Genomic DNA, 6,506 nt, shown 5'->3' with positions numbered 1-6,506 from the left:
GGGAGAAGGGAAAGGAGAGAGAGAGGGGAGAAGGGAGAGAAGAGAGAGAGGAGAGAGTTTGCTTCACCGCTCAGACGTCATAAACCATGAGAATGTTATCAATGAGAATTTCACAAAGCAAGAGCAATGTTATTGTGACGAAAATACAAGCATTGAAATTGTCAATTGCATCTCTTGCTTTGAATAATTATTCATACTCGTTCTTGCCTTCTCTCTTATTTTTCCAATTCTCTCAATTCTGCCGGTGTCCTGGGCTATAGATAAGCTATGTGGACAATATCCTATCCCTTCCCCCTTTTCTGCCCTCTCTCTCCCTCCCTTCTTTTTTCCCCTCTTCCTCCCCTCTCTCTATCCCTTCCTTCTTTCTCTCCCTCTTCATCTCCCTCTCTCTCTCTTTCTCTCTCTTTCTCTTTCTCTTTCTCTTTCTCTTTCTCTCTCTCTCTCTCTCTCTCTCTCCTCTCTCTCTCTCTCTCTCATCTCTCTCTCTCTCATCTCTCTCCCTCTCTCCCTCTCTCCACCTCACCCTCTCCGCTCACTCTCTCTCTCGCTCTCTCTCTCTCTCTCTCTCTCTCTCTCTCTCTCTCTCCTTCTCTCTCCAGCTCTCATTTTTTTTTCGTTCTTTCTCTTTCCCCCCTCTCCTCCTCTCTCTTCTACTCCCTCCTCCTCTCCACCTCTCCTGCCCCTCTCCCCCCCTCCCCGTACTCTCTCTCCCCCTCTCCCTCTTCTCTCTTCCTCTCACCCTTCTCTCTCTCTCCCTCTCCTTCCCCCCCTCTCCCCCCCCCCTCCACCCGCCACACCCACCACCCCCCTAGCCCTCTCCCTCTCCCCTCCCCGCTCTCTCCCCCCCCTCCCTATTCTCTCGTCCCCCTTCCTCCTCTCCTTCCTCTCCTCCTCCCTCCTCCCCCTCTCCCCATCCTCCCCTCCCTCCTCCCCCCTCCCTCATCCACCTCCTCTCTCCCCTCACTCCCCTCCCTCTCTCCCCACCCTCTCCCCTCCCAATCCTCTCTCTCTCCTCCACTCACCCTCACTCCATCTCCTCCCACAACCTCCCCTCCTCCCTCTCTCTTCTCCCCCCTCTCTCCTCTCCCTCTCTCCTCTCTCCCGTTCTCCCTCCCCTCCCCTCCTCCTTGCCCTTGATGTTGTCGCAGCCATCTGGAAACTCGACTTTGCATATAAAAGCCAAGTTGTCACCTTCCATCCACAGGGAATTATATAAGGCCGTGCAATACAGGAACAATAGTGGTGTTTTTTCCCCCTTTCTCTTTACTAGTTAGCGTAGTCGAACGTAAGTGTTGGTGTTGGTGGATATGAGAGGGTGGGAGGGAGAAGGAGAGGGTGAGAGGGAAAGGTAGATAGAGAAGAGAGAGAGGGAGAGGGAGAGGGGGAGGGAGAGGGAAGGAGAGAGGGAGAGGGAAGAGAGAGGGAAAGGTAGAGAGAGAGCGAGGGAGGGAGGGAGAGGTAAGAGAGAGAGAGGGGGGAGAGAGAGGTAGCAGAGGCGGGCGGGCGGGAAGGAGGGGCGGGAGCGGGGGGAGGGGCGGGCGGGCGGGCGGGCGGGAGGGACGAGCGGAGGGCCGGGCGCGGCGAGCGCGCGGGCGGCGCGGTCTGCGCCGGCGGAGCGGTCGCGAACGGGCGGGCGCGGTACGCGCCGGGCGGGGCGCGGGACGGCAGCTCTGCGGCGCGGTCCCAGCGCGGCGGGCGCGGGACGCGCGTCGAGGGGTGCGGGACGGGCGCGTACGCGCGCGTGCGGCTCTGTCGCTCGCGGGCGTTGCGCTTTCTAATCTCTTGCGGCCGGACGCGCGCGGGCGGGCGCCGACCGCGCGGGAGGGCGCGGACGCGCGCGGGCTGGCGCGGACACGCGTGCGGGCGCTGTACGCGCCGCGGGCGGCGCGGACCGCGCGGGCGGCTCGGACGAGCGCGGGCGGGCGCGGAACGCGCGCGGGCGGGCGCGGATCGTCGCCTTCGGGCGGGCGCGTACGCGGCGCGGGCTTGCGCGAACGCGCGCGGGCGTGGCGCTGACTCGCGCGGCGGGCGCGGACGCGCGCGGGCGGGCGCGGACGCCGCGGCGGGCTCTGACGCGCGCGGCTGGCGCGGACGACGCGCGTCGGCCTGTCTCTCGCGGCGGGCGCGACGCGCTCGGCGGTCGCGTGCCTCGCGCCGGCGTGCGGGCCGACCTGCCCGCGGCGGTCCGTCCGCCGCGGCGGCCGGCCGGACGGCCGGCGGGCCGGCCGGCCGGCGGTCGGGCCGGCCCGCCGGCGGCGGGCCGTCCCGGTCCTGCGGGCGGCCCCGGCCGGCGGGCGTCCGGCCGCCTGCGGGCGGCCGGCCGGCCCGGCTGGCGGTGCCTTCCGGCCGCCTGTGCTGAGGCCGGCCGCCGCCGCGGGCGGGCCCCCGGCGGCGGGCCGCCCCGGCGGGCGGGCCGCCCGGCGGGCGGTCCGGACCTGAGGGCGGGCGGGCCGGCCGCGGGCGTTTCAGGCCGGACTGAGCGCCGGCCGCTGTCGGGCCGGCGGTGCGGCCTGGCCGCGGCTGCGGGCAGGACAGGCGGGCGGGCCGGCCGGCGGCGCGTGCCGGCCGGGCGGGCGGGCGGTCTTGCGGTGGGCGGCGTGGCCGTCCTGCCGCCGGCCGGCCTGCCGCCGCCGTGCCGGCCGGCCCCGGGCCGGCCGCGAGCGAGCGCGCGCGCAGCGCGGCGCGCGCGCGCGCTCGCCGCGCGCGCGCGCGCGCGCCGCGTCTCACATTGTCACTGTGACCTAAAACTGCCCGATCTCCTGTCTCTCGACCAACTCGACCAGAACTACCAGTTATGAGCTGTGTATCAGATGACTATGTATCTTGTTAGTATTTACCACTGCAATTGACTTTGCCTGCTAGCGTCTGATGTGTGTGCCGTGCGCGTGGGTCAGTCATTCTCCTCGGTATGGCGTCACCCTGGTTAGCCATTCCACGCTTTTGGAGGGAAGCTTTCCCCTGTCGTTAGTCCCTCCGTAAGAAGAACGGCGAGAAAACGCCCCTTTTTTAATTTTCTTGGGTTGTCATAAACCCGTCGTAACTTACTCTTTTTGGAACGAAAAAACAGTTGCTGGGACGGAATTTCCTGCAGACGGAACGGAACCCTCCGAGAAATGAATGGTATCATTTAATTATGAAATGAACTTCGTACGTTCTGCCACGCTCACGCACGTCAACAGACACATGCAGGCGTGTGAGCGGCCAAACATATGCACACGCATGTTTAAAGCAGAGGGAGAAAACGGACAGACAGAAAGAAAGAAAAAAGACAGACAGACAGACAGAAAGAAAGAAAAAAGACAGACAAACAGAAAGAAATAAAAGACAGACAGAAAGAAAGACAGTTAGACAGGCTGACAGACAGATTCAGACAGAATTGCTATTTATAAAGTTAGTAAAGAGTCTTTGTACACACAAATTAAGACCTTTGTAGGTGATGGCGTTTTTTTTTTCTTTTTCTTTTTTTTTTCTTTCTTCTCTTTTTTTTTTTTTTTTTTTTTTTTTTTTCTTTTTTTTTCTTTTCTTTTCTTTCTTTTCTTTTCCTTTTCTTTTTTCTTTTCTTTTTTCATTTTCTTTTCTTTTTCTTGCCTTTTTTTTTTTTCTTTTTCTTTTTTTTTTTTTTTCTTTTCTTTTCTTTTTTTTTTTTTTCTTTTTCTTCGAGACAAGATTGAAACTAAGAACTCAAACTCCTTTTTTCTTCTTTTGTAGCTCTTTTGTTCCCTGATAAGAACGCTGATTTTGTTATCTTTTGTTGTTGCTTGTGTTATATACATAGTGCATTGTCTCAATTAGTTATTTTAAGCGCGTCTCTCCCTCCCTCCCTCCCTCCCTCCCTCCTCCTTCCCCCTCCTTCCCTTCCACCCTTCCCCTCCCCCCTCCCTCCCCCCTCCCCCCTTCCCCCTCCCCCTCCCTCCCTCCTCCCCTCCCCCCTCCCTCCCCCTCCCCCCCCCCTCCTTCCCTCCTCCTCCCTCTCCCCTCCTTCCCTCCCTCTCTTCCGCCGTCCCCTCCCTCTCCCTCCCTCTCCCCCACTCCTCCTTTTGTTCCCATATTTACAAATCGCCAAATAGGCCATTATGAAAAAACCCCCTGGCTCTCTTCCCCCCCCCCCCCTCCCTCCCTCCCTCCCCCCTCCCTCCCCCCCCCCTTGGGCCCAAACTCATTCTTTTTGGCCATTACCGACTTCGGTTTCTCGTTCTTTCGACATCTTTCTTTCATTCGTGTATTTATGTCGTTTTCCCATTCTTGGCTTTTCTCTCACATTCTCTTTGCTCCCAGTTATTTCTCGTCTTCCTGACCCCCTTCTTTCGTCTCTCTCTCTCCCCGTTTCTCTCTGTTCCTCCATCTATCGTGTTCGGTTTTCTTTCCACATCCCGGTTTCTCTCTTTCCTTCCTCCCCCCCCAAAACCCCCTTTTCCTCCTTCCTCCCCCCATTCTTCCCTCCCTCCTCCCATTGCTTCTTCCCTTTCTCTTCCCTCCATTCCTCCCTCCTTCTTCTTTCCTTGTTCCCTCCTTCCTCCTCCCTCTTCCCCTCTTTCCCTCCTTCCCACACGCCCTCCAGCGCCCTCTGTCGCCTCGGCGCCCCCATCCCTCGTCCGCCGCGCCTCACGCACCACCCTTATTCTTGATCTGGGTTTCCCCCGAAGCCAAAGTGGCATTTGGGAATAACGGCTTGGGGCGCTGTCGTGGGCGGCGGCTCCCCGGCCTTCCTTCCCTCCTCTTTTTCTCTTCGCTACTCTCTCCCCTCCCTCTCACTCCTCTCCCTCCTTTCTTCTCCTTTCCCCCTACTCTTCTCCCTCCCCCTCCCTCTCCTCTCCCTTTCTTCTCCCCTTTCCCCTCCTCACCTTCTCCCCTCCCCTCTCCTCTCCTCTCCTCTCCCTTCCTGGGGCTTTCCCCCCCTCCCTCCTTTCCCCTCCTCTCCTCTCTTCCCCTGGCCTTCCCTGCCTTTCCCGTCTCCCCTCCTTTCTCTCCTCTCCCCCTCTCTTTTCCCCCCCTCTCCCTCCTCTCTCTCTCTCCTCGTTTTCTCTCCCCCTGATCCTCTCCTCTCCTCTTCCTCCTTCTTGTTTTATTCCCCCCCTCCGCCTCTTTTTTTACCTCGTTCCTTTCTTTTCATCATTCATGCTTCCGTTTTTCCCCCGCTCCTTTTTTAAAACCCCCCCTCCCTGCTTCTTCTTTTTATCATTTAGGAGAAGAGAGTGTGGTGGGTGGGTGGTGTGTGTGTGTGTGGTGTGTGTGGGTGTGTGTGTTGTGTGTGTGTGGTGTTGTGTGGGGGTTGTGTGTGTTGTATGTGTGTGGTGTGTGTGGTGAGAGAGAGAGAGAGAGAGAGAGAGAGAGAGAGAGAGAGAGAGAGAGAGAGAAAAGAAAAGAAAGAAGAAAGAAGAAAGAAAGAAAGAAAGAAAGAGAGAGAGAGAGAGAGAGAAAAGAGAGAGAAAATGCGGTTGAAGACGGGGAAAATCCGATAAGCATTTATCCCTGATCGATGACGGGAATACACCAGTAAGTCAGTTTGCGCTGGAAATCCGAGCGGCCATTACCTCGGGTCATTACGAGTCCAGAAGAGGACATCGCGACCCGTCATGGCCTGGTATCTGGTTTTCTCTGATGTTGCTATTATTATTGCTATTATTGTTATTATTATTATATTATTATTATTATTATTATTATTATTATATTATTATTATTATGATCCTTATCATTATTATTAACATCATTATTAGTATTGTTATTTGTATTTGTATTATTATTGATATCATTATTATTATTGTTATTATTATTATTATTATTATTATTATTATTATTATTATTACTATTGCTATTACTATTATTATTTGCTCTCACTATAATCGTCAGACAGCATTACCATAATCATCGTCGCACAAACCTCACGACGTCCCCCCCCCCCCCATTCCTCCCACTACCTCCTACCATTATTCTTCCTACCACGACCACATCCACCTACCATTTCCCCTCCTACCATTACCCTCACTTTCATCCCTCCATCACCCTCACTTTCCTCCCTCCATCACCCGCACTTTCCTCCCTCCATCACCCGCACTTTCCTCCCTCCATCACCCGCACTTTCCTCCCTCCATCACCCTCACCATCACGTTGATTTGTCCCCCGCCCCTGTTTATCGCTTACGCCGGAGAGCCTTTTAACGGAGCCTAATTGCCTGCTCTATGGAACTTGTTGACAGGGTATTTATACCGGTGTGAATAAGCGTCAAAGGGCTGGAGGGGAGGGCAATGGCGGAGGTCCCTCTGTCTCTTTGTTTCTGTCTGTCTCTCTCTCTCTCATTCTTTCTCTCTTTCTCTCTCTCTCTCTCTCGCTCCTCGGCAGGGCAGCATCTAGGCGCATCTATGAGGGAAGATGAGACGCTTCAGCGTTCGTGTTGCCATGACAACGCGAGATGCATATGGAATTTAATATCCACATTGAATACAGAATCGCACGATGTATTTTCCTTTTTTCGGTCCCGGTGTGTTTGCCTTGGCGTAGGCGGATAAAGG

Source organism: Penaeus chinensis, chromosome 14 (assembly GCF_019202785.1).
Source record: "Penaeus chinensis breed Huanghai No. 1 chromosome 14, ASM1920278v2, whole genome shotgun sequence".
NCBI classification, from domain to species: domain Eukaryota; kingdom Metazoa; phylum Arthropoda; class Malacostraca; order Decapoda; family Penaeidae; genus Penaeus; species Penaeus chinensis.
Note: the sequence above shows the minus strand (reverse complement) of the source record.